This window comes from Scylla paramamosain, chromosome 45, assembly GCF_035594125.1.
Source record: "Scylla paramamosain isolate STU-SP2022 chromosome 45, ASM3559412v1, whole genome shotgun sequence".
NCBI lineage: Eukaryota > Metazoa > Arthropoda > Malacostraca > Decapoda > Portunidae > Scylla > Scylla paramamosain.
The window spans coordinates 11581341-11592685 of NC_087195.1; the positions used below are offsets into that span (position 1 = coordinate 11581341).

At 44.5% G+C, this 11345-nt stretch overlaps 1 non-coding gene across 1 annotated transcript; it reads left to right on the forward strand.

Moving 5' to 3' along the window:
* Positions 1-6225: 6225 nt before the first annotated feature.
* On the forward strand, positions 6226-6298 carry Trnak-cuu (transfer RNA lysine (anticodon CUU)). Its single transcript has one exon. It is a non-coding gene; the product is annotated as a tRNA-Lys (tRNA).
* Positions 6299-11345: the final 5047 nt, after the last annotated feature.

Sequence of the window (11345 nt, forward strand, 5' to 3'; positions counted from 1 at the left end):
CGCACAACTTACACGACGGCTACAGATACATTGTGGTGTGCCATTTTATGTTTTCTTTGTTAACGTTATTTATTCGTAGAGACTGGTTGTTATACATGGCTAGTGTCATGAATAGTGTATGGAGTGTAGGGCGCGCCCGCGCGCCAGCATAGCAGAGTGAGAGGGGCGTTGCATTTGCCCTCTCAGCTCTTTCTCTCATCGACGGGTCGATGGCGTGAGCGCTGATAACACACCTGCGACATAATGAACATCAAATGCTGTAGGGGCCCAGCAGCGTCTCGCTGTGTATGTATTCATCATAGTATTAGGATATTTATGTAATTGTACGGAATTGACGACGTGAAGTGTCACGACAATGATGTACTGCAATACCTGTGTTTCCTATGATATACTCCTTTGTGTTACTCTCAGTATTAGTGATAATATGTTAATTCACAGGTTTGACCGCTTCTGAATACAAAGAGCGCGTACTGCACAGCTCGTTTCAGTCACCTCCACTACAATACATTAATAAGCGTCGGATGGCGCTGTACAATGAAGAGCAACGAAGAGTCAGTAGTCTGTACTAGCGGACGAGTGGATGCAAATTGGGCTGAAGTGGATTGCTGTTGAGATTTAATGAGTTTAAGAGCGTGGCGTGTATTCGTTAAGGGCAAGGCGATTGTGTAGGAAAATCTAATTTGATATTACGGGAACAGAACTGCCTTGCTATGACGTGTTGAGGGAGAGAGAGAGAGAGAGAGAGAGAGAGAGAGAGAGAGAGAGAGAGAGAGAGAGAGAGAGAGAGAGAGAGAGAGAGAGAGAATTTCGTTCCTCGATTAAGTAATAAACAGACGAATGGATAACAAAAAATATTGATAACGCGGTGGATTTCGATGGGCGACTCTCACTGACTCACAAAAGTACATTAGTCATGATACAAATCAAAGAGGGGGCAGGAGAGCACAGTGCATTTCAATTGAGTTAACGGTGGATACAATATTGCATTATTTCCAACCTGCTCATTTAGTTTACGGTAAATGTATGTTAAAGCTTTATTCTACATGACAAGCTGATAAACACACCCACTACTTTGGTAAGCTGGGTGGGCGGAAACCAACCCTGCCTTGGGCCTTCAATGTAATCAGGAATGTAATCACGTTTTTCGTTTCTACATACATGTAATTTGTGTAGAGTGGCGTATGGGAGATGGATGCGTTACTAAATTCAATTATTCGTTGTTGTTTCGTAGACTAAATCACGCAGGAGGAAAATGTAAAGTAATAATGATAATAATAATAATAATAATAATAATAATAATAATAATAATAATAATAATAATAATAATAATAATAATAATAATATGACAATAACAACAACAACAACAACAACAAACACATTTCTGGCCAGTAAACAATGGCTTTAAGAGTAGCCATTTAACTTTTTGACTCGCAACATCAGTATAGCACATGTTGAATTTTGACTAACTTGGCAATAAAAAAAAAAAAAAAAATACATCCACTAAAAGATATAAACTACTGGATCGTCTCTTTTCCTGTCAGTGGTGTCTTTCCAAATCAGACTCACATTCTCCACCAGATTATTTCACAAAGCGCGACAACGACCCGCGGCATTTACAGCACCAACACTCCTTCGTTATATTATGCTTCTGTTTCGTCTGTCTTTCCTCTGTATGCAATCGATTTGTATTGGTATGCTGCGGGAATAATGCGCTAGGTGGGCGACTACGAGGAGGGCTTCCTTCATGGATCGTAACCACAATGGCCTGTGTTCCAAATACGATTAGGAGACGCTCGATTAGTTAAGTACTCGTGGATGGTTCAGAGGTCCGTCTGTGTGGCCGTGCGCAAGGAATAGTTAGGTGAACGATGCTCTCTCTCTCTCTCTCTCTCTCTCTCTCTCTCTCTCTCTCTCTCTCTCTCTCTCTCTCTCTCTCTCTCTGGGGATGTACATAGGTTATAACAAGTCTGCAGAGATTGCTGAGCTGCGGCACATGGAAGCCTTATGTCAGAGGCAGACTACAGCCACTACGTGCTCTGGCCTGCTCGGGTCTTGGCGTTGGGATTCCGGTCCTTCGTATGATGTACATAACTACTGTTAGATCACTTATGGACTATACTGCACCATGCTTGTCTGTGTTGGAGATGGAAAGGTTACGCAAACTTGAACTTTTGCAAAATGAGGCCTTGAAAATTATTTTTTGCTGTCAACGTAATGCAATGATTGATGCGATGCGACTGGAATTGAATTTGCCGAGTGTATGTGACAGAATACAAGAACTGTGTGTTAAAACTGTTGTTAAAAATGTTAGACTGGGTAGACACTTGGATATTGTGAGAGAGCTGCAATGTACTAGAAGTAAATCTGCCTTTGTACGGCATGTTAAGGAGCTTATGATAAGGTACAAGGTTTGCGCACCAGTGTTGTCCTTTACAGGTGAGCGACAACGGTGTTGTCCCTCCCTGGGAGGGACGTGGCACTGGAGGTGATGGTTGAACCATTATCTATGAGGAAATTTGAGTATGTTACTGGATATCTGAGGGCCACGTACACCCATATGGTCGATTGTGTACAAAAGGAAAATAACATACATGTTTTTTGTGATGGGTGAGTGAGTGAGGATGGTCGAGCTGGCTGTGTGTTAATGTGTGATTACAACGAGTGTGAGGAGACGTGGGAAAGTACAGTAGCTATTCCATTGTGTGATGGCATGTCATCGACTCAGGCTGAATTGTATGCTATTTATGTAGCTGTTCATGAAGTGTTAATTAAAGATAAGGATGTGCGCATCTTTGTGGACAGCAGGGCGGCACTACATTCACTTAATAGTCGGAAACCTGTACATGCAGAAATTGTGTCTCTATGTAAAGCCATTTTGAGGAGAATTACTGTTACATTTTATTGGGTACCCTCTCAGGGTGGAATTACCCAAAATGAAAAGGCAGGTATGCTGGCCAAGTGTGGGGCTCACAGAGATGTCATTGATGTGATATGTAACTTGTCTATCCGGCAAATAAGGAGTGTAGTTAGGAAGGAACAGTATTGTATAGAAAGAACTAGGATGGCTAGGGAACATGTCAACAGTAGTACACTTGAACATTGTGATACGGTTAGTGACCATGTTAGTGTTACCTATGGAAGAGATGGTGCAAGAAGTGATGCGGTCAAGATGAGGAGGAGGTTAGGTTACAAGTATTACTGGCAGTACAAAGAAGTATTGAACATTGAGGAAGCACGGTGCACGGTGTGTGGGAAAGAAAATGGTCACACTTCAGAGCATTATGTATTGAGGTGTTCATGCGTGAAACAATTCCGGAACAATAACACTGCTGACGTGACTCTCCACATTATATGCATATTACAGAATGGAGTGCTGGAAAATATATTAAAGAAGTCCAAGGCTTTTGCCCCACGGTTATGATTCTTGGCTGGAGGACTCTGTGATCATTTGTCCACGAGTTTTGGTGATCTATCAGTAATTTTCAGTTGCGTTTATTTTGTTGTGCTTGTGGGTATATGATATTGTTCATACAATGTAATTGCTGTAGAATTTATTTCTCATGATTGGTTATAATTTTTATGTATTTATGAATGACGTGGTACTGGGTGAAATTAGATATCGACTTCATCCAATTGTCTGTAATTTGACAATCTCTCTCTCTCTCTCTCTCTCTCTCTCTCTCTCTCTCTCTCTCTATTGTGATTTGTCCCGCACCACTTGCTCTCTTCCCTCCACCAGGCATTTGCAGGCACCATGCCATCCCAGGCAGGCGTGTGTACATGGCACGCCGTACATGAACCATGCGGTCTTGTGTGATTTCTTAGTAATGGAAGCAAGGAACGAGATCAAAGACTTAGAACGCTTTTGGCTTTTCCTTTATTGTTCCGCTTTGGTGGCGGCGCAAAGGGCTGTGGCATTCTGGTCTATTTCGGCCATTTCTTTTCCCTTCCTTTCGTGTCCGCGGCGGTGTGTCTTCAGTGTTCCCGCGGCGGTGTGTCCTCAGTGTCCCCGCGGCGGTGTGTCCTCAGTGTCCCCGCGGCGGTGTGTCCTCAGTGTCCCCGCGGCGGTGTGTCCTCAGTGTCCCCGCGGCGGTGTGTCCTCAGTGTCCCCGCGGCGGTGTGTCCTCAGTGTCCCCGCGCCGGTGTGTCCTCAGTGTCCCCGCGGCGGTGTGTCCTCAGTGTCCCCGCGGCGGTGTGTCCTCAGTGTCCCCGCGGCGGTGTGTCCTCAGTGTCCCCGCGCCGGTGTGTCCTCAGTGTCCCCGCGGCGGTGTGTCCTCAGTGTCCCCGCGGCGGTGTGTCCTCAGTGTCCCCGCGGCGGTGTGTCCTCAGTGTCCCCGCGGCGGTGTGTCCTCAGTGTCCCCGCGGCGGTGTGTCCTCAGTGTCCCCGCGGCGGTGTGTCCTCAGTATCCCCGCGCCGGTGTGTCCTCAGTGTTCCCGCGGCGGTGTGTCCTCAGTGTCCCCGCGCCGGTGTGTCCTCAGTGTCCCCGCGGCGGTGTGTCCTCAGTGTCCCCGCGGCGGTGTGTCCTCAGTGTCCCCGCGCCGGTGTGTCCTCAGTGTCCCCGCGCCGGTGTGTCCTCAGTGTCCCCGCGCCGGTGTGTCCTCAGTGTCCCCGCGCCGGTGTGTCCTCGAGGCGTAATTCCGTTAATGCCTGAGCGGCGAGCGAGGCGCATTGCATTACGCTGCCGGAAGGAAATGGACGAGGTTCATTGGCGAGAAATACAATTATGGTAGAGCGCCGCGTGGAAGAGAAACGCACGGGAAAGGAAAATAATACTGATTGAAAAGGAAAAAAACATTCAGTATTTGTGATGGGTGAGGTGTGTTTGTGAAGGGAAATGCACTGGAAATGATGCTCACTAGGAAACAAAACACGCAGTACTCTTGTTGAAATTGCCAGTCCGGGGAGCAGCGCCGCTCGGTGACGCGTTGCCTGCAAGTGTGACTAATGAACACAAGTACGCCGGTCACTGAGTGTTCGCCTAATTATTGGCTACGAGGGAACAAGTAATTCGGTAATGGAAGGCAAGAGATTGTTATTTCTCATCGGTGCGAAAAAATTATTAATATTAAAGATTACTGGGAGCGTCTCTCTCTCTCTCTCTCTCTCTCTCTCTCTCTCTCTCTCTCTCTCTCTCTCTCTCTCTCTCTCTCTCTCTCTCTCTCTCTCTCAAACGACACGCACAGTAATAGCACAAAAAAATTCTTGCGTTGAGTATTTTCAATTATTGTAATATAATTTGAGGCACTACACATACAACACTATTAACAAAAGTACAAAAAAATCCACAATTTCTCTGGCAAAGCAGGAAACATGACCATGTCACACGTATTTACATGAACTACAATGGCTCACTATTGAAGACAAAATAACATACGATACACCAATAACAACCTTTAAACATGTCAACAGTCTCTCCTCAGACAACCTTGCTGGCCTTACAGACTGTCCATCAAGTCACCCGTGGCACTGCACGCCACCAAAATTATCCCTCGCTCTGAGAGGTCCAAGTACATGAAGCCACCTCCCACCACATGTTACACGGCCCACTACCATGCTACCATTTAACTTGTGCAAAAAAAAAAAAAAAAAAAAAAAAAAAAGGTTCATACTACTTTTAATTCTACATTCAGTTTCTTTTTTTTTTTTTTTTAAGTTATTGTCTTATGAAATTTTTATTGGTTTTATATGTTTTTGTTCTGTTGTTGATCGTGGAGTGTGAGTGAGCGTTGTGTTAGTTGTGCCGCAAGGTGTGTGCTTCTGTTGTTGTTGATCGTGGAGTGTGAGTGAGCGTTGTGTTAGTTGTGCCGCAAGGTGTGTGCTTCTGTTGTTGTTGATCGTGGAGTGTAAGTGAGCGTTGTGTTAGTTGTGCCGCAAGGTGTGTGTTTCTGTTGTTGTTGATCGTGGAGTGTGAGTGAGCGTTGTGTTAGCTGTGCCGCAAGGTGTGTGCTTCTGTTGTTGTTGATCGTGGAGTGTGAGTGAGCGTTGTGTTAGTTGTGCCGCAAGGTGTGTGCTTCTACGACTCCGTGGTTACTCTTACATCTTTGTACATCTTGTTTTGAGGATTAGATTTATGATCATGCACTTTGGTGTTTGTCTTTACATTTTAAAGGCTGTCTTGAGTCTCCTGTGATATTTCTAAGTTTTCCTTGTTAATAAGAATAACCACTTCAAGTGGAAAATAGACTTATTATTATTATTAAATATGTTATTTTCTTCTCTTACAAGCCCGGCTAGCTCAGTCGGTAGAGCACGAGACTCTTAATCTCGGGGTCGTGGGTTCGAGCCCCACGTTGGGCGAAATAAGTTTTGTTGCATCCAGCATAAACTAGAACAGCCTGTCACATTACTGTTCAACAAACCACCAGTTAGAGGTCAGTGCAGACTGACACACAAAAAATAATACTAGCGATCCTTATATAAACCTCCCTCACCCCTCAGATGATCCCTCTGCACACATTGTTTATTTATCTATTTATTTCGTAGCGGTGTTGTGACTCGCGCCACCGTCATCACTTCGTATTATTATTATTATTATTATTATTATTATTATTATTACTATTATTATTATTTATTTATTTCGTAGGTGTGTTGTGACTCACACGCCACCGTGATCACTTGGTCACGCTGATTGATGTCTCGGGACACGCGTCACTGCGTTGCTCATCGAGGCTGTCAATAAAACAAAGATGAAGTGTTGCGTTTATTGGCGCAGGAAATGGATTTGCAAACCGCTCTCTGTGTCAGGGAGAGGGAGAAACAGCTCACTTTGACTTTCCTAGTAATGGCGTGTATTGATAGGGGTTTTTGTCATTCTCTCTCTCTCTCTCTCTCTCTCTCTCTCTCTCTCTCTCTCTCTCTCTCTCTCTCTCTCTCTCTCTCTCTCTCTCTCTCTCTCTCTCTCTCTCTCCATGTTCAACACTTATGTTCACGTTATTACATTGAGCTCAACAAGACCACTTTACACATTACGGCGCGTACCCAAACGTACCCACGCGCACACACACACACACACACACACACACACACACACACACATGAAGCACACACTGGTGGGAGGTTCTTGTCCAGCCAGCGTGATCTCTTAAATAGCGACTTGAGACTAATAAAATAACGTAGTACATGTAGTGAGGATGTTTTTACCAATGAGAGACAGGCTAATGCTACGAAAAAAAGAAGATACATTAGAGTCATTGGGGGAATGTAGTAAGGCAGTCTCAGGTATCATAAATGCACTTGTTTTTCATGAGGACAGGTTATGTGCCTGTATTCTGAAAAGCTTTGCCCTCACACCAGACTGTTTTCAAAGGACACAATGATGATCACACGGGTTTTCAAGACTGCTTTTCCCTTTGATGGTGTAGAAACCTTACCAGTCTGTCACGAGGACCGTAGAAACATCCTTAAAACCCGTGTAATTTGTACTACAGCCTCTTGAAAGTATTCGGATGCGGGCAGAAATGTTTCCGGATACTGTGTAGGGTCTCTATACACATCTGTTGTGTTTTGCTTTACTCTGCAATAAATTAACGTGTAAGTTGTGTGATGCGGGGAACAGCTAGCCTGGGTGGACCTCCCCTCCTTTCTTGTTCCTCGGCTCGCTACGTACTGGGGTGGCGCCGCGCGGCACTAAGTGATCCAAGCCTTACAGGAAACACTTAGCAAATGACTCATTAAATTTTTGTATGTGTCAGTGAAGGAAATGTACAGACACGCGTAACACAATAATACAAGGCTTGTTATCATTATACAATTAACATTTCTCATCATCTTCATTGTATCATTATGCACATCACTCTCATCATTATTATCACCCTCCTCCTCCTCCTCTTCCTCTTCCGCCTCCTCCTCCTTCTCGTCATCATCATCATCATCACCACCATTATCATCATCATTATCACCATCATTCTCATCACCATCTTCACGAGGTCATCACCATTCTTTCTCGTCCTTCTGGCAATGATGACCCTAATGACTACATTGAGAAATGGCCTTCATCATCCCTGCCATTATCATCATTAATACCATCAGCATCATTATCACCACCTCTCACCATTATTGTCATCATTGTCATCACCATCATTCTTATCACCCTTATTTTTTATTGTTCCCAAACCCACCAACACCATCACCACCACCACCACTATCATAATCTTCGTCATCATCATCATCATCATCATCATCATTATCATTGCTCGCCATTATTGTCCTTTAGTCTTATGTAAAACTTTTACAGCGCAATCTTGGTTACCAAAGAAGGAAGGGAAAAAAGAAGAAAAGGAAGAGGAGGAGGAGGAGAAAGAGGAGGAAGAGGAAGAAGAGGAGAAGGAAGAGGAGGATAAGATGTTGGGTGATTAGGGTCATGAGAGAGAGAGAGAGAGAGAGAGAGAGAGAGAGAGAGAGAGAGAGAGAGAGAGAGAGAGAGAGAGTTGTTTTTGTTGTGTGATTAATTTCTTGCGCTTGGAAACGCGCCAGTGTACAGGGAGGGATACACCATATAGAAATACTCCCGGCAATATAAACTGATAGTTGAAATAATGACAGCATGAAGGCGAGCAGGTTGTGGTGAGGCAGAAGGTAAGTATCAAAGGCAGGGACAGCAGACATAAATGAATTAACAACAGAGTGAAGCTGGGCTTTTATAAGTTGAAAGTAGGTAATACAACATGGAACTTGTGATATTTTAACCCGTGCACTGTTCACTACGTACAAGTAGTACAAGTACGTGTCTCTTAGGGAAATGTTTAGCACGTACTTGTACGTTTGCCGTTTTGCACAGTTGTGCGTCCTTTTATTTTGTTTTTGTGTAGATGTGGATATCTTAGTCGTAATAAAGAATAATTTGGCAACTGAGGAAGTTATTATTTGTCACATATACATAGAGTTTTGGCGGGATATCCAATGAGCCGTGTGCTTCTCTATTTATAATGAACATTTTCAATGTATTTTGTTACTTTGTCTTCACATCCATCAGCATATTTACAAAATCAATGGAATTTAAATGATTTCAAAACTATAACATTGGTGTGTAATAAAAAAAGTTATAAAATTTTTGGCGCGTTTTTCATGTTGAGCGGTGGTGGTAACACTGGCCGGGGGAGCGGCCACCTTTCTCCCGCTCTCATTCAGCGCGTTTCTGCTGTCAAGACCGGTTCACTGCAGGCCCTGACAATGCCGTTTCATAAAAAGATACCCAAGGTATTGTCTGAGGCTAATATTTCAGCCATTCTTGATGATGAAGGGGTGACAGAGATAGGGGACAGTGATTCATCAGACGATACTAATGATCCTGATTACTCTGGTGAGTCAGGCACAGAGGAGGATGACTGTGAAGTAGATGATGTGGCTCACTCACAACAACCTCATCCAGCAGTGCACAGATACAGCCACAATCTCCAAAACGGAAAGCCACAGAATGTACAGATACTATATCGAATGGGTACCAGCATGGTAGTGCAGGACCACCTAACCCACCAGGCACATGTCAAAGTCAACACAACACACTGCACATAGTAACCCCCCCCCCACCCCACCGCTGCTGACATGGAGTGGAAATGGGTAGATGGGAGTACCTTTCTTCCCTCAATACTTCCGTTTGATAGAGATGGTCGTGGTATTTGTGACCCCTCAGTCAACGAAAACAGCAGTGAGAGCGACATTTTTCGCCTGTTTTTTACAGAGGAAATAATGAAAACCATAGTTGAAGAAACAAACAAATTCTACGGTTTTACGATTGCTTGCAGAGTACTTTTACCCAACCCTCGCTTCCTAGACTGGCATCCAACAACTGTAAGGGAAATGAATTCTTTCCTGGCACTTATTATGCTGATGGGGCTGAATCTTAAAGAAAAGTATAAGCTTTACTGGTCGACTGATCCACTTCATCACGTGCCAGTTTTCAGTAAAGTGATGTCAGTAAACAGATTCACTGCCTTCCTGCAGTCCCTACATTTCCATGGCAACACAAAACCCACTGATGATGATAGAATGAGAAAGATATATTTGCAACCGCTTCAAATCAACATTCAGGCCATTTCAGAAGTTGGTTATTGATGAAAGTCAGGAGGCAGTAGACACCTGCCGAAACGATAATTACTCCCAGTGAGGTCTAAAGCACTGTTCAGGGGGTGCTGTGAACTTATCATTAAACCCAGCTGTGACCTCACTGAACGTTTCCCTTTGTGTCTCACAACACAAGGGGGTAGTCACAGCCTGCCCTCTAAAGACAACTCTCTTCCTCCACACAAAACTACAAGCACTTAACACACACACCCTTCACTCAAAAAATTTTAAAATCATGGCGACTCCTACACCAGCCTCGGAGTCCCCATCTGGGGAGGGGACCATAAATGTCCCCAGGTCGGACTGCCTTTCCGTCGACGACCCTAAGTGTCTTGACACCCCCCTCAACTTTTTCTTCATTAACTTCTGCAACATTCGCGGTCTAAGATCTAATTTTCAATCTGTAGAACACCACCTCTCCTCTTCTAAACCTCATCTTCTTTTCCTCACTGAAACTCAGGTGTCTGAGGCAACTGACAGTAGCCCCTTTTCTGTTCCCTCCTACTTTCTCTATCCTCATTTTCGATCCAAAGCTGGATGCTGCGTTTATGTGCGCAATGACTTAACCTGCTCTCGTGCCCACGCTCTTGAATCTTCCGAGTTTTCCACCATCTGGCTACGACTACAGAGTCATTCTCATACTAAATTTATCTGTGCTGTATACCTCTCTCCTAACTCCTCTGACTATAAGAAATTCTTTGACTACTTAACTTCCAAAGTGGAGCACATTCTGACCCTCTTCCCTTTTGCAGAGATCTCCATTCTTGGAGACTTCAATGTTCACCACCAGCTTTGGCTTTCCTCTCCCTTCACTGACCATCCTGGTGAACTAGCCTACAACTTTGCTATCCTCCACGACCTAGAGCAATTGGTGCAACACCCTACTCGTATTCCTGACCGTCTTGGAGATACGCCCAACATTCTTGACCTTTTCCTGACCTCTAATCCTTCTGCTTATGCTGTCACCCTTTCTTCTCCGTTGGGCTCCTCCGATCACAATCTCATATCTTTATCTTGTCCTATCACTCCAATCCCTCCTCAGGATCCCCCTAAGCGAAGGTGCCTCTGGCGTTTTGCCTCTGCTAGTTGGGGGGACCTGAGGCGGTATTTTGCTGATTTTCCTTGGAATGACTACTGCTTCCGTGTCAGAGACCCGTCTTTATGTGCTGAGCGCATAACAGAGGTGATAGTGTCTGGCATGGAGGCGTACATTCCTCACTCTTTTTCTCGTCCTAAACCTTCTAAACCTTGGTTAAACACAGCTTGTTCTCGTGCTATACATGAT